The sequence below is a fragment of the Tursiops truncatus genome, chromosome 7, assembly GCF_011762595.2.
Source record: "Tursiops truncatus isolate mTurTru1 chromosome 7, mTurTru1.mat.Y, whole genome shotgun sequence".
Taxonomy (NCBI): Eukaryota; Metazoa; Chordata; class Mammalia; order Artiodactyla; family Delphinidae; genus Tursiops; species Tursiops truncatus.
In genome coordinates this window covers 24194615-24210525 of record NC_047040.1, presented here as the reverse complement: position 1 = coordinate 24210525, position 15911 = coordinate 24194615, and the positions used below count along the sequence as shown (strand labels likewise).

At 35.8% G+C, this 15911-nt stretch overlaps 1 long non-coding RNA gene across 1 annotated transcript in view; it reads right to left on the bottom strand.

The window, feature by feature from the left end:
• Nucleotides 1-750: 750 nt before the first annotated feature.
• The window catches only part of LOC141279061 (uncharacterized), a 43379-nt gene continuing 28218 nt past the window's right edge, over nt 751-15911 (bottom strand). Inside the window, exon 4 of the long non-coding RNA XR_012332811.1 lies at nt 751-1111. This is a non-coding gene — a long non-coding RNA (uncharacterized lncRNA). The remainder of the gene's footprint in view (nt 1112-15911) is intronic.

The following is a 15911-nucleotide window of genomic DNA, read 5'->3' as shown; positions in this document are numbered from 1 at the left end:
AAAGTCCCTGATGGGGACTTCCCTGTGGACCAGTGGGTAAGACTCTGAGCTCCCAGTGCAGGGGACCCAGGTTCGATCCCTGGTCAGGGAACTAGATCCTGCATGCATGCTGCAACTAAGAGTTCGCATGCCACAACAAAGATCTCGCATCCTGCAATGAAGATCCCACATGGCGCAACAAAGATCGTGCATGCCGCACGAATACCTTGCACAGCCTAAATAAATAAATAAATAAATCTATATATATATATATATATATATATATATATATATATTAAAAAGAAAGAAAAAAGAAAATCCCTGATGGACCAGGTAGGATTATCTGGTGGGGTAGCCTATGAGGAATACAATTTAGATCAACTCAATGAGACAGACGAGATTTATATCTTTCAAAACAAGAAATGGAGGTGCAGTTTCAAAGTTTTAAAACGAATTGTGAAATCATTTTAAACAACTGTTCTAAGCAGTAGGAAAGAATAAGCAGAACTAATTGGTGTTTCCTGCCTATAATCTTATGGCTTAATTTACACAGGCACTAGAGCACTAACCTATGGAATAAATTTGACATACAAAATTGTTCAATATGTGCATCCACAACATCCACATGAATATGTTCATGTTACATAAACATATGGAACACATCAAACAAATCCAGAAAAACTTGGAGTTCAAATACCATATTGGGATCTTTTTTTTCTGACCTAAACAAATGTTGCTTATGAACAGCTGGTGAGTGGGTTATTAGGAAGGAAAGTATGGCAAAGGAAATACATGCAAGAAAGTTTTCAAGAGCACACTAAGGAGCACATTCAACCATTTGAATATATCAAATAGTTAACTTGTAAAGAAATGACTCACCTCTTCTTTGTCAGCGTCTGAAGAATTTCCTCAGCACTCAAAGTAGTCTTTTTTTTTTTTTTTTGTGGTACGCGGGCCTCTCACTGTTGTGGCCTCTCCCGTTGCGGAGCGCAGGCTCAGCAGCCACGGCTCACGGGCCCAGCCACTCCGCGGCATGTGGGATCTTCCCGGACCGGGGCACGAACCCGTGTCCCCTGCATCAGCAGGCGGACTCTCAACCACTGCGCCACCAGGGAAGCTCCTCAAAGTAGTCCTTTTTAATGGCAATAATAGGTACCATTTAGTGAAAACCTACATCATAGACAGCACTAGGCACTTTATAAATATTTATCTTGTTCTCACAGTACCACTCTTTAAAAGTTATGATAAAATGCTTACTTTAGTTTTCAATTTTCAGTGAGAAGACCACAAACTAAGGGACAAATAAAAAAATACTTGATAACATTACTACAGCAATTGCCGGCTGATAGCGTGATCTCAGCTATGCCAATAAAGATACTCTACACCACAGTGGAATAATAAAACTGGGCCATTTTTATTATTCCACAAAAAAACCCCACAGTATGTGTTGTGGTAGGCTGACCCCAAAGTAGTAAGGATCTTAGAAATCATCTGATCTAATGTTTTCATTTTACAGATGGGGCAAGCTAAGGCCCAAAGAGTTTGTGTAACTTGCCCAAAGTCAAACAGTGAGTCAGTGGAGTGAATAAGATTAAGCATTATAGTTTATTAATTAAATCTGAAACGCAGATTATTTTCAATGTAGAATATTGCCCCTAAGGCTAAAATTTCTTCTATTTAAAAAAGTAATAATTCAGATCTTCAGAAATTGTGTTTTTGCTTTGATTTTTGTTTATTGTGCATGTTTGTGTGTTTGTGTGTGTGTGTGTGTGTGTGTATTTTGTGTTATGAACGATTAGAAGTATCACCAAAAGGTCAAAAAGGTCACACATCAGAAAAGATTCTCTTTTCAGTTTTACTGATACATTTGAACAGTTTAAATTTATTGAAATTCTCCTTGAAATCTACATGCTTCAGTCTACATATCAAAGACAAATGATATACTCTTTCTTGCCTATATAATACTGAGTTCCTCAGCCATAAAGGAATACCAAGTGAGGTATGGTTTATTTCCTTTATAGCCAAATGGATAATTTTAAGGCTCATTAAAATTATAATTTCATTTTGAATGGCTGAATGAAGATGGTGGTAGTTTCCCCAGCTGGTTTCTTTCAGCCTCACAGTGTTACCACAAAAGCTTTATTAATTATCTGCTGAGGTTTTCATCATGATAATGTTAATCAAGGAATAACAATTTTGTTTATCAAGAAATACATGAAAGCTATTAATTTGGCCAAATGATTAAAATAAAACAGCAAGAAAGTACATTAATATTTATTTATATATAAATGAAGTGGAAGTTAGATGGAAACTTTGAGATGGTTGATATGCTAAAAAACTTTGTTATTCTTCACAATGAAAAAGTTAAAATATAAGCATCAAATTATCAATGTAACTATTAATTTAGAATTAATCTTATGATAGAATATGGATATTGAGTTTGAGACTTTTTTTCCATGTAATTAAGTAATGTTATAGGCAATATGATGGCAAGCTCTAGAGTTGAGTTACTAAAATAGCATCCTGGTCCCACCAGTTACTTACTATGTGACCTTAGATAAATTACTTGAGCTTCCTATGCATCAATTCCAGGGCAATATTATTAACAATATCATTGATTTGGAGTGTGAATTAAATGTATAGCATCTAGAATAGTGACTAGAACATAGTAAGCACTCAATAAATGCTGGCTGTAATTATTATTATTAGAATATATTTACTGTTACACATACTAATATCTGCAAGGCTTGTATACGTAGTTTTACAGAGATTATAGTAACAAGTGATCCACAAACCTAATGATGTTTACTTTTACTACAGTAACCCTCATTAAGTTACTAAATCAACAACAGTAAATAATGCAATTCGACTCATTTGTTACTATAATTTTTGCTAATGGCTGCAAGGAAGCTCTTTCTTTTGAACTGGACAAAAGTCCCAACCTCTAGGATACTCCAGCCTCTAGGGTATAACATTATTGAATACATAGATGAGAGTATTGATATGATAAAAATGATACCCTTAATACTACCAGAAGGAATAAATTGTCACATCTTTTCAAGAAGAAAGTTTGGAAACATATGATAATCACCTTTTGACTTAGTAATTTTACTTCCAGGAATCTACTCTGCAAGAGTAGACATGCAGACAATTTACACCCAAAGATACTCATCACTGTAATATATACAATAAAAAAAGTAGAGAAAATCTAAAAATCAAACAAGGCAAATTCCTGAATTAATTAAGATATATCTACGTGATAGAATAATTTGTAGTCATGAATAGGTGTATTCATGCATCGTGAATAGATTTTTTTCATTTCTCTACCTTTAATATTCTCATTATCAATAAATCAATACTGAATACTTCTGTATCCATGGCTCTGTAAAAGGTGTTACAATTAGTAAGAGATAGAAAATCCTGCATCAGATCCCCATTTCCTGCCCCAGAGTATTCTTACTGATTTTAAAGGAATAGGCTTTACAAGTTAGAAAATAATATGGTATAACATATGGTAGGTTTCAAGTAAGTGGCACAATACAACCCTCATTTCATCCCTAGATAATGTGCTTCAATATGATACAGTTAACTTATATGTCTTTTAAAATTAGCCATAGAACACATGTTGTTATCTTATAAAGAATTTCTGGAGAAAAAAATCCTGTCTTGTCCTAATACCCAGAAAACTTATCCATTCCATTAGTGATTGGCAAGTTTTTAATCTCAAAAATATTGTAAACTTCAGAATTAATCAAATTTTCCCTCTTTTAGCTTTTAGCTTTTGGAAAACTTAGAGCCATATATGTGGCCCACTATGGTGGGTATGTATTTTTTGCTTCATCTTTCATCCTACTCTATTATTCCCATCTTTGTTTTCATTAATTTGCCTAGACTTTAATTGGGGCTGCTTTATTTATTTTATATGTCTTTGTAAACCACCTTATATCCTTGCTAAATATACACACTATATATATATATATATATATATATATATATATATATATACACATTACATACACATTAATAGAAGTAATGCAAGGAATTAGGAGAATGTGTCAGACAGTTTAGGCTAAGTTATGATGTCCTAACAAACTACCTCACTTTTTCAATGGCTCACAAACCAAAAAGGTCAGTACTTGATCATACCACATGTTCATCAGAATAAGCTTCAGTTAGGTTCAATATTGTCTTTATTCTAGGATTCACACTGAAAGAGTAGCCCTGGACTAGTATACTGCAGGTCTCATGGAAGGGGGAAAAGCACAGCTCTTTGAAGCTTCTGCTCATAATTGGTCCATATCACTTTCACACATACTTCTTTGGCCACAGCAAGTAATTTACCAAACCTGATATCAATGGAACAGGGAGGTACTCTTCCCATAGGGAGAGACCACAAATAAATGAATAGCACTATAATCTAGTCCATGGAAGAAGGAATAATTGTGCTTTGAGGTTTTTGAAGATGTCTACAGCTAGAGGACAGGATATATGATGCAAAGTGCTAGATGGCATTCCTCAGTTTCTCTACCTGCAAAATGGGGATGATAACATCTTTATCATGTTGCTTTTAAGAGGGAATGAAATAAAATATGTAAAATATTCAATTAATGTTGGTTCTCATTACTTCATTTTGTAGATCCTTGGGAAGCCAACAGAAGGAGCAGGAAAGTAATCATGTCAAACTGAGCTCTTGTCTTTTGTTTCCAATCATCTTGCATTTACAGTTTCCCCATCTCAATGGATGACTAGTCCATTCTTCTAGTTGTTCAGGCAAAATCCCTGCAGTCAACATGATCTCCTCTCTTAAGTTCCACATCCAACCTACCAGTAAATTCTGTCCGCTGTCACTCTGAAACATATTCAGAACCCAACCATTTCCTACCACCTCCACTGCTACCACCTTCACCTGAGCCATCAAAGCTTTTGCCTGCATTACTGCAGTAGCCTCCCAAATACTCTCTCCACTTTACCTTTCCTCCACCAAATTCTGCTCCCAATATCACAGCCAAGTTTTCTGTAAAACACATAAATGAAATCATTCCTTGCTCAGAACCCTTCAATGATTCTGCATTGCACTCAGTAAAGACCACAACCCTTTAAATGAGCTCCAAGGCCCTAAATGAGCTTATTCCCTGTTATCTCTCTGACCTCACTTCCCACTCCTCTCCACTTTGTTCAACCTCTGAACCTTTCCACATTTCAGCCATTCTTTCTATCCCTAGAATGTGCCAAGTACACTCTCACTTTTGGATCATTGCAGGCTCTTCCATGTGCCTGGAGGGCATTATCCACAGATTATCCTTGCCTCCTTCAGAGCTTTGTTCAAATGCCACCACCTCGTAAGACCTCCTGTGGACACCCAATACCTCAGAAATCCTCCCTCACCTTATTCTACTTTGTCATTTTTCATGGCACTTTTCACCTTCTATCATCCTGTATAATGATTTGTTATATCCATTGTTTATCATCTCTCCCTGCTGGAATGTTTGTTCTATGAGAGCAGAGCTCTGCATTTGATTCATGGATGTATCCTGAGCACCTAGAAGAGTACAGCACTCAGTAAACATTTGTTGGATTAAGGAGTGTAATATCGTGAAGATAGTATCTGCAAGACTTTGGTGAGTGACTGGGTGTGGTAGAGGGGATGTAGCACTTAGGGTTGGGGACGAAGGGAGGAAAACAGATACTGCAAGGTTCTTAGCCTGCACTTTTGGAACTCTTTTGTTATGAAAATAGGCCTTGGTGTAGAAATCTACTGAAAAACTATCCATTCAAGGGTAGTTGAATTTTACAACTCAACCAGTCAAATTTATGCCTAACAAAAAATTACCCAATAAAACATGAATTTTACATAATAGAAAGTTTACATAAGTTAAGTTTACATAATAATTAAGTTTACATAATAGAAAGGACTGATAGATTTACCATGAGGTGTTTAAAAAATAAATAAATAAAACTTGGAGGGGATCACTATGAAAGAACCATGCAGAAATAATTTAACTCTTTTTTTCCCCAGTTTGTGCTCCACTTGGCCTTGGAAGGAGGTGAAGAAATGGCACAATACAGTTAATCTTTAAATAATAAAATATCATATATTCTCCCCTCTCTATAATTTTCTCTCTTCCAAAATGGACAGGTTGGCTAAGGAAAGATAAGCAGGATTATTGTGCAGATTAATAATTCATTTACTATTTTACTATATAGGGATATTTAGAATAAGGTATATTATTTAATTAGTACATTAAATTTTATTATATCTACACCATATATATTATATATGTGTGTGGGTATATATATATATATATATATATATATTATACATATGGTATGGCTCATTAGACTAGTGACAAATAGGGATTAAAAACAAGGGTCTGAAAGACTCAGATAAGAGGGAATGTGAAAGCATCTTAAAGGTAGTTGCCATGTTTTATACTGCTATACTGTTATCTGCATCAAACACAGGGCAACATACATAGTAAGAGTTTGGAAGTTATTTGTTGATAGATTAAACAAGAGACGAATTACTTGTAGTTTAAATACCAGCTATACTGTAGACTTGGCTTGAAGGCCAGATGTGCTCAGAGAGACCCTAAATCATTAATCTAGAAAACTGCTGAAGCCTAGCTTTATTAGAGCATAAGTATCTTTTTCTTTTTTTATTAGTCACAGCAATTCTTTCTAGAGCATAGCTTGCAAAGGGCATTATGTTAATCAAAGTCCTGGAAGAAAACATATTGAAACTTGCTAATTGAAGAGAGTTTAATAAAAAGGATTAATTTGAAGGTGTGGATAGGGTTTACAGGAAGAGTACAGCAAGTGATAGTGCAGTCTCCCAGGGGAGCTATCCCTACACTCTCCTCCACCACACCCCCACCCCCAGCCTGGGCCTAAAGGATCTGAGGATAGAGCAGTTACTGAAACCTGGAGAAAATAATTCTATGGTGAAGGCCACTTGTCAGGAGTTGCAGCAAATTGCCTGAAGATATAAATACCCTGACTAAATCCAACTGGAAGCCAGGGGCAAGAGAACCCATGGAAGTAGTCCATGGAGGTCCACCTCCCAGGGCACAGGACAGCCAGGAGAAGAAAGCAGGTAAACTGAATTGAAAAATGGAAAACATCAAGCACAGGTACAAATCACTCACTCCACTAAATGTGGTAAGAAGCAGATGTCACAGCAATTCCTATACTAATGAATAAAGCAAATTAGAATCATGTTTCCTTGACATATGCAAATGAACACTGACTTCATTGGGAATTGTGTATTTAGTCTCTAGAAAAATTTTATATACACAAAAAATACATATTTTTATTATGTTAATAGATTACAGAAATAGGTAAAATATGATCAATTGGAAGTCAAATGAATAAATCTTTTAAAAATTTTATACTGGAAATAGATTTTGAAACTTTCTTCTATGAATTGCTTACCACTTTTGCACTTCTACAAAAATACCATTCCCATTAATATTATATGAATATTTTATGGCTAATTTCACAATTACAGTTCCACTAATATGTTGCTTATAATGTTGTCCATTCACAAAATTCATTTTTGTGAAGTACATTGATCTATTTTAATTTTACATTGTATGATATAAAACCTTTCTATTTGCTTTATAATCACCAGACTTTTATCCATTTTATTTGTCAACCTGTTAAGTATCGTTTGACTCACTGACAGCTTCAATTCCTCCTCAAAGTTTATTCCTTAGTTTTGTTACTATAGAAGTCTCATTCTATGAAGTGTGCTGATACAAATATAGTGACTGCACATATACTTAAAAATAAAAACTACTGTTTAAATTGCCTTTGGTAATTTGTCATTTTCTCCCTTCTATGGTCTGTACTGCAGGAGCTAAAAAATTGGAGCTAAATTTCCAAGTATCCCTGCCATTAGAATCCATCAGTGAGAGTCTCTTGCATGGGATTCTGAAGGTAAAAGAGAAACAAAACACAAAACTATTGTTTCTCCAAGTTGAGCAGCTGTGACCATCACTGGTATTTCCTATGGATCCTGCAATCTCTGGACTGCGAGAAATGAACACAGATTTAGAAGCAGGATTTCTGACTTTAAATCCTCCTACCTTTCCTATGGATTTATAAGCAAGCACCTAACTTACTGTTAATAAATACTGCTCTACAAATATACGTTCTTGCTTGAAACACTTCAAGTTGTTTCTGTTTTCCTGACCTGATATGAACAGACACAAAATTTGGCTTAAAAAGGGAGAGGGCCACTGCCAAACAATAACCAAAAATATGTAGCACTGCTTGTTGGATGGGTAATAGGAGGTGAAGAAATTATCAGAGAGCCTGCAAATACGGATATGCAATAGAAAAAATATTTGGGTAAACTGTCACATGAGATAATTTGGAAGGTGTACCCACTGAACACCTCCATAGAGAAGACCATGAATCTAGAGAACAATGGTGTGCAGAAAAGAGTTAAAACAGCAGAACAGAGATTGCTACCCTTAGAAAAGCCTGCTTGCAAAGTTGGCCCCAGGCTGGTGTCTGAAAACTTAGATTTCAAGGAGGGTCCTTCTCACCATAAGAATGGCTTGCTGTGCCTAAAATATTTGTGAAGCAATATGGTTTATGCTAAATACCTGCTTTCCTTCTGGGAGACTGAAACTTTGGTACGTGCTAGGCAGAAGGTGCTTACATGACCAGTTCCCAGTGAAAATCCTAGGCAATTAGTTGCTAATGAGCTTCCCTGCTAGACAACGTTTCACATGGATTATCACAGCTTGCTGAGGGAGTTAAGCACATCCTATGTGAATCCACTGGAACAGGGCTCTTGGAAGCTTTACCTGGTTTCCTCCAGACTTTACACCATATGCCTTTTTTCTTCCCTGATTTGGCTTTGTACCCTTTTGCTGTAGTAAATCATAGCCATGAGTATGACTATATCCTGAGTCCCATTAATCCTCCTAGTAAGTCATCTAAGCTGAGGACAGTCTTGGAAATTGCCAATACAAATGGGAAATCAAGTTCCTCCCAGATTGTGTAACAGGGGCCTAATTAAGAAATTTCCCTCATTCCTAAGGTACAGAGTCTTCATGCGTCCTACCCAGCTGACTGAATCACCTCCCTGGTTATGGACCAGTGACTGCTATGTGTCTCCCATTCTTCTCCTTTCTGAATGGGCAATTTTACTGTAGTTGTCTTGTGTCTGCTCCACCATGGAGAACTGTATAGGTGTCTTGTCTATCAGCTTCTAACCCACCCTCCTATACAGTATCTTCTTTGTGATGTCATCCTGAGGCTCTGAAAACCACATTTCTGCTTTGCCAGCTTGTCCCCTGGCAATGCTATGCCCAAAGAGGATACTTGTGGCAGCCCAGAAGGCTGGAAAAGAAAGAAGAGACACTATACTTCCCGTTTGTTCTTGTTTGTGTCTGTGCCACACCAGCCGCACTGGAAGTGGCAGTTCATTTCAGTAGCAGCAGTTGAATCCATTTTGCAGTTTTCTCCAATCCCCACAGAACCAGCTTCATTGCAGCTCCTCAGAGGCATCAACACCAGTGGAGCAATGTCCCATCCTCAGAGGTTGGGGTCCCAGCCCTATAGAGCACCTTCCTCCAAATTTAGAGATACCAGCAGTGGTTGATCAGCAACTCTTTTATGAATTCTACATTTCAGCTTCACAGAGTCTCTTCTCCAAGCTTCTAAATGTTAATAATTCAAACCTCTTCCCTTTACTCCCTATGTCCTAGTGGTGGTAGCTACAACTTTCTGTGACCTCTTAGAATTCTTATTTTGACTCCGTTTTTCAAGGACCAGTTATTAACACTTTGTATTAAATCCTCTTTTAAAATAGCTGATGTGATCTCTGACTCCTGATTGCATCCTGTTTGTGGCAGGTGTGGGGGGGAGGCAGTAAAGTGGGGAAGGTAACAATTTGTCTTACAGTTCATAGGTCACCTGACCATGAAAAGCCCCACCCAGACTTAATGAAGAACACTGCATCATCTAGAGACCCTGGGCTACCAGCCTGCTGCAGTGATTGGAAAGAACTTTCTGTTGTCTCTCTTGGAGAGTGTGTAAGCTTCAAATGTGGCAGGAAGTGTGAAATGGGTGTTAGGTGGACAGAAGGGCAGACTGTGGCAGAGACCATTTAGCTGTTCACCAAACTTGTTCCCCTTTCCTCCTAGGTAAATAGCTAAATTACAGTTTCCAGAGACTTTGCTTTTAGGTGTGGTCACATGATGGCTCTGGCTCAAACTGGGTGGCTTAACCAAGAGTAATTTATTGTCTCCCAGTTCTAGAGGCTAGAAGTCTAAGACCAAGGTGTTAGCAGGGTTGGTTCCTTCTGAGGGCTGGGAGGGAGAAGCTATTCCATGCCTCTCTCCTAGCTTCTGCTGGTTGGGACAATCTTTGGCATTCCTTGACTTGTAGAGGCATTACTCTGATCTCTGATGTCTGAATTCATGTTGACATGGTATTCCCCCTGGTTGTATATCTGTCTCCAAATCCCCCCTTTTCATAAGGACGTCAGTCATATTGGATTAGTTAACTATGTCTACAATGACCCTATTTCCAAATAAGGTCACATTCAGAGATAGTGTGGGTTAAGATTCACCATGTGAATTTTAGGGGGACACGATTCAACCAATAACACTGACGACAAAATGTAGTGTGATGTATACCACTCCCAGGTTGGGCCCATAAAAACACCCATATTATATATGCTCTCTTTCCCATGCCTTCCTCTTAGATATCAAGCTCTAGGGACCTTGAAATCCACATACTGAAGAAGCCTGGAACCTTGAGTGATGTATAGAGCAGAACCCCAAATGCCACCTCATCCTTATGCTGACTGGACTCTTTGTGAGTGAGAAACATCTGCTACATTGAGACACAGAGGTTTCTGCAGCTATCTGTTATAGCAGCTAGCATTACCTTAGCTAACACAACTACTTTGTTGAAAGTAAGTACTCTTTAAAAAGAGTATCATTATTCCACCTAGACTTTTATCTACACTTCTGGGACAGCACTTTAATAGAATAGTTACCTTATATATGCCTAATCTTCCTCTAAGCAAAGAGCTCCCAGAGGGTAGGATTTATGCTTCATTTTTTATCTCCTACACTGTCTAGCACAAGTTTTTGAATTAGCACTGAAAAATATTTGTTCAGTTGAATAAAGGAAAATAAAGGTCCAAGCAAACAGGGAAATTATATTAATACAGAGTCCATATGCATTGATTCATTGTGATTGTCAAAATTCTTAACTAATCAATTTAAACAATTTTCTTTAAAGTAAACCTATGCATTTTAATGAAATTTTCCATTCAGAAGAGTGAAGAGGATTCATGCCTAGAAAGCCTAAGGAAAATGATTCTAAAGAATTTCACCTGGTCATCAGACCACAAAGCTGATGCAGTCATTGAGAATATTTAACACTGAAAGGGGGACAGACACGTGCACAGACCCAAGTCACAGAACATAAGCCAGAGAATCAAACGACAGATTTCTTGAGTAAATAGAAAAAAAGAAATATTATGGACATTTGTAGAAAAGCACTGGTGAAATTTCCTGAAGGAAAAAGTATGTCTAAACTGCAGTTGTTTCTGAACTTAAAAGTAAACTGTCAGTTCTTCAAACTAGTGGTTACCAGTCAGGAGAGGAAAGCAGGGAGGGGCAAGACAAGGGTAGGGGATCAAGAGGTACAAACTATTAGGTATAAAATAAGCATTAAGAGGCACAAACTATTAGGTATAAAATGAGCTATATTGTACAACATGGGGAATATAGCAAATATCTTACAATAACTATAAATGGAATATAACCTTTAAAATTGTGAGTCACTATATTTTATACCAGTCACATATAATATTACATATCAACTATAGTTCAAAAAAATTTTTTTAATAAATAAACTGTCAGTTCTTAGTGAGAGTTTGATATTGAGAAGCACTAAAAAAAGTCACTAAAAACACTATTCTCTGTATGAGGAAGGATTAGATTTTACAGTCATCTGAAAAAGTAAAAATTCCAGAAATTTTGGCAAAGGGAAAGATATTGTATTTCTCCATAAATTAGCATATTGAAAATACCTTCAGGAACTTCTCAGCTTTATGTATGAAAAAAAATGGTTGAAGTGAAAACCAACTTGAACCCCTGTATTTCTAGAGAATGCAAGAACGCTATTTTAATACATTATATAGTTAGCTGCTAGCAGGTCAGCATAAATCAACCATTTGTTTTGAGTATTCCAGGTACTTAGAAAGAGAAATGTGTTTAAAGTCATCAAATTTACTAATCTAAGACATTTTCCCCTGGTTATCTGGTGAAATGCAGTACTAATTGGAAGACTCATGTTGGCCTTCCACTATGTAATCATGGGTTTTCAACACAAATCTAGGAAATTGAGTTTCTGAAAATAGAATAATAGAATGATGTCTTTCGTTCAGATAGATAATGTTGACAGGAATGACTTTCCAGGTAACCATTTTGATGGAAATTACTGAATTGCACCCAAGCTAAGAAATTGAAAAAAAAAATTCATTTGCCACAATATAGGTTAATATTTATTTGTGATAATAGTACAAAAATAAGGATGATAAGGTACAAGAAAAAGAGAAAAAAATGTTGAATGTAAAATATCAATAGCGTACTTTTAGAAAATAATTTTAAAAGATAGGGAATTGAATATGAATACATGGAAATTATATAGATTTAAATGCAATAGTATAATTTAGATACAGGAAGTACAACACTATATCTGGAAGGCAGAGTTACTATTCTTTCTCTTAATTGGGCAAACCAGAGTTACCATCTTATCTCCTTTTGAAATGAAAGAAATCCCAGGAGCTGAACCCATAGGAGTCAGCAAATATTTATTCAGTATTCACAAGAAATGAAATGTTAGAAGGGACTTTGGAGAAAGAAGATTCTTTATGAAAGGGAATAATCCAGCTGGCTCTAGATTCCTGAAATTATCAAAACAAACTACCTCAATAAATAAATTTAAGTAAAGTTCAGTAAAAATTTTTATGGACAATTTCAGCATGTAAGAGACCTTCTGCAAGTCACTTAAGCTCTCTGAATCTCAACTTTCCTTTCTGTGAAAGGGGAAAATAATGGCTAATTGCTGGAACCCGTGAAAAGTACAGGAGCGAATATATGCACATCCTCCAGAATATCTTCCAGCTAACACTTTCTTTGTAGAATGCCTTTTGGTTTAGAGTACACAAATTTCATGGAATGTACGTATTTCTCAAGATAATGCTTTTGGCTGATGTTTACAAAGAAACAATGTAATGCTCAAAACTCACTACACTTTTAACAAAATAATGTGTAGGAAATATCTCTAATTACCTTCCAAATACAATTGTTAGACCATCAAAATCACATTTAGACCTTTTGAAAACAAGGTGTCAACAAAGGAAATATATAGTATGCTTCCAAACACATATATGGGAAACAATATATTGATTGGTGATCAATAATTGACAGTTTAATTATTTTGCTTCTTAACATGGTGTGTGTAACTCACACACAGGCAGTTTACTTTGTCTTCTTTACCTTTTAAGAAACTGAATGGGGGCTATGAGTGGAAAAGAAACACCTTAAAATATTTCACATTTTTAAAGAAAGGGGAATAGTCTACCAGTCAGTACTATTGTACAGAGTATCAGATTTTCATGATTTTGTCACTGACACCAAGCAGGTGATGACTATATATCCAACATAACTGCCACTTAGTAGGGGATCAAAATATGTAAAGAATCTTATAATAAACCATGATAAGAAAGAGAAACCAGATCCTTTATCACTATATATTTTTGAGAATGTTGTTGTTAAACACAGTATAATAAAATACTTATCTACCAGAACTGTCATTAAAAGAAGTTCATACTCAGAATTACAATATCACTATTTTAAATCAAATATACATATTTAAAACCTATTTTTGATTGTTAAAAAGTTTTACTTTGTCAGAAATGTTTTAAACTGTTTTCAATATTTTTTGATGGATGTGTATAAAATACAAACACATGTGCTCTTTTAATTGTCTGGAAAGAGTTTGTATTCATGCAGAGCTGCCACATTTTCATTTAAGACTTCCAATCTGTTGCCAAATTTTATTATTCTTTTGTATCTGCTGTGATTGCCAAGCACCATATCAATAAACAGATACTCTCTTAGAGAGAACCATACAGTGCTAAGAAAAATGAAGAAGCTAAACAGGGTCTCTGAGGATGCAACCACATTACAGTAGTTTTCTATTTTTGTGGAGATGCTAAGGACCATTTATTATTTAGGTTATAACTCCATTCACTTATTTGTGAATACCTCAAGAAGTATTTTGTGATATTTAATCTATTTGTAATATTTAACAATACTGATATTATGGAACAGTGGTTAAGTTTTGAGCCACCTATATTTGAATTAATTTCTGATTATTTTTAATAACTAAAAATCAGATATTTTTCTTTTCTGTACAGATAACATTTTTATTTAAAACTCTTATGAAAGTAATATGAAGAAACATAGCTTGAAACATATCCAATGAAAGGAAAGCAGAAGTAGAAATGTGTCCTCAAGAGATAAAAGATTATAGTCAGTTGCAGTATGAACTCCAATATATTATTTTATAAGCCCCAATATTCTGTAGCTTCCACACTCAGTCATCTCTACTCTCTCTTTCCATTGGTATAATTATCTTTTTGCTTAAAATTGGCCATTTTGAAGTAATAGAAATAAATGATAGAATTTTAGAAATGATGTGTCACTTAGAGACTATTGAGGTAAAATTTTTATTCATCTCTATATTCCCAGAATGTATTCCCAGCTTCCCATAGTAGGCATTCAAAGCATATTTTTGTATAAATATATCAACCAATCTAGCCCACTGTTTCCCAACGTTTTTCACATTATAGAATACATGGGAAAAGATCATTTTGTATGGCACTCTTGGGTAAATGGAGCAGGCTACTTAAAGCAAAAGGTCACTGGCCCAAAGACTCTGGCCAGCCTAGGTGTTGTCCTGCTGCCTTGAGTGGCAGCACAGGGACTGGAAGCCAAATGTACTGAATTGAGATCCATTGGACGATGCCAATCCCAGCTACCCTGAAAAAAAATAATACCACTTCCAAATCAGGCTAAAGTTCTAAAGCCTAGCTCTTAATTTGTTCTGAAGAAAACTTCATCAGAAACACTTGAATAAGGTGTCTTTTTTCCAAAATAGTATTTTTAAAGTTACATATTTGTTTTGTTTTCCTATAGAAATGAGTCTTAATTACACCCAAATATATATGTAGCAATAACATGAAATCAGAGACAATCTCTGGCATTTGCTTGTAGATGCTATATTGCCTTTGATATCTCCGTAGCCTATAGAGGTACATGACTACTATTTGACTTTTGGGTATCTGGTACACTATCTAGATGTTTGATGAGATTCTGCTTTCATACCCCAGGGTCATTTTCAAGACTTTAAGTAATTACCCATATTAAGTAATTCATCCTGTGCTCCATGATTTCCTTAGCACTAAATTCTGGGTCCTCACTGGATTTAAAATGGAAAGAAAGACAATAAATGGGTGGGAAAATGACACTTTTGGAAGTCTATGCAGCATGAGTGCCTTTTATCTTCTATCTTCTTTGCTCCATTAAGGATGAAACACCTCTTTAGGGCAATAATCTTGGGCTGAAATATTTCATGTTCTCTTTGGAATATTTTTGTCCAATTATCAGAAACATCAATTTATCAGCCAAATAAACAAATTCCCTTGGTTAATATTCATCCTACTTCATTGATGAACAAGGTATAAGTCATCATTACCCTGAAAAGACTCTTAACATAAGGGTGTTCCCTGTATTATGTTAACATTTAAATGCGCTTCCTTCATAGAATCATCAAAGACAAAATCAACACCAAAAAATGCTGTCAAGCTTGCTCAGCAATCGTGAAATTAC